The following is a 1207-nucleotide window of genomic DNA, read 5'->3' as shown; positions in this document are numbered from 1 at the left end:
ATCATTCTAGAAGTACGTCCAATTGATATCGCCCCGATTGCCATCAAACTGTATTTCATCATCAATATAATGCATTTGGGGCTATAGATCACGTTCTGGAAAAAGCTGCAGAAAGAGATGAAAACATACTTATACATTAGACCATACTTTACTATGAATATGTGAATGAAAAAGTTTAACGTTGCTACACAATGAACAATACATATAGGACTTTGAATGGGCCCTAATAATGGCAATGTAGCAATAGAATTTAAAAAGTTATAGCCATGCAAAGAAGGGGTACTTATCCATAGACAAATAGAGCTGGCAACCCATGGTATATCATGAATTTAACCTCCGGCACCCATATATATCCTATTCACTGTCACAGAGCTGTATTTTGGCTGGAAAAGGCATATTGGGAGTCCGAAGGTGCAGTACCGGCCAGATCCTGGTAGTGGCGCTGTCTTGAGAATGCAGTAACCCCCCTCCTTCCCAGTCCCCACTTCTCTCTGCCTATGGCTCTGGGTTAGCTTGTTGTTAGCTTACGCTAACGTAATGTTAATTTCGATCATTAACGCGACGTGGGCATAATGGAATGGCGAGGATTGCAAAGCAGGTTAGATGCATTTGACCCGTTGCGGAATAAAACAGCAGGGACATGTTTTGGGTCGCAGAATAGGCACACAAGCCTTGCTCTATTGACGCTCTAGACCAGGGGTGCCCAACCTTTTTTGAACCAAGATCAACTTTTTTATTTACCACCTAGCCCGAGAGCTACCAGCCAAAATTGTATATTGTAAGCAGTCATTTGAGGCTTTATAAAAGCAGCATAATGAACACAAATCTGTCAGTGCCGAGTCCGACCTCATCTTAAATAACAAACAGCATTGCTTGTTGTAGTTAACAAGGAGAGGAAGAGTTGATTTAGCACAAAAAAAAAAAAAAATGTTTTTTTAATAATCGAATTTTATTAATCAAGATCTACTTGAAATCAGCCCGCAATCTACCCGTCGATCGCGATCGACTGGTTGGGCACCACTGCTCTAGACGCTACTGCTGTGTGCTCTTGATCCGAGCCGAGCGGATACGACACTCCATGGGATTTTCAAAATAAGAGTATCGCAATATGAATCGATCTTTTTACGTTGCATCGATCCTATTTGATTATTGATAATCGATGTATCGTCCCACCCCTAATTCTGATGTATGTCTTTCTTCCTGTACC

The sequence above is a fragment of the Notolepis coatsorum genome (genome assembly GCF_963971535.1).
Source record: "Notolepis coatsorum genome assembly, chromosome: 1".
NCBI lineage: Eukaryota > Metazoa > Chordata > Actinopteri > Aulopiformes > Paralepididae > Notolepis > Notolepis coatsorum.
Note: the sequence above shows the minus strand (reverse complement) of the source record.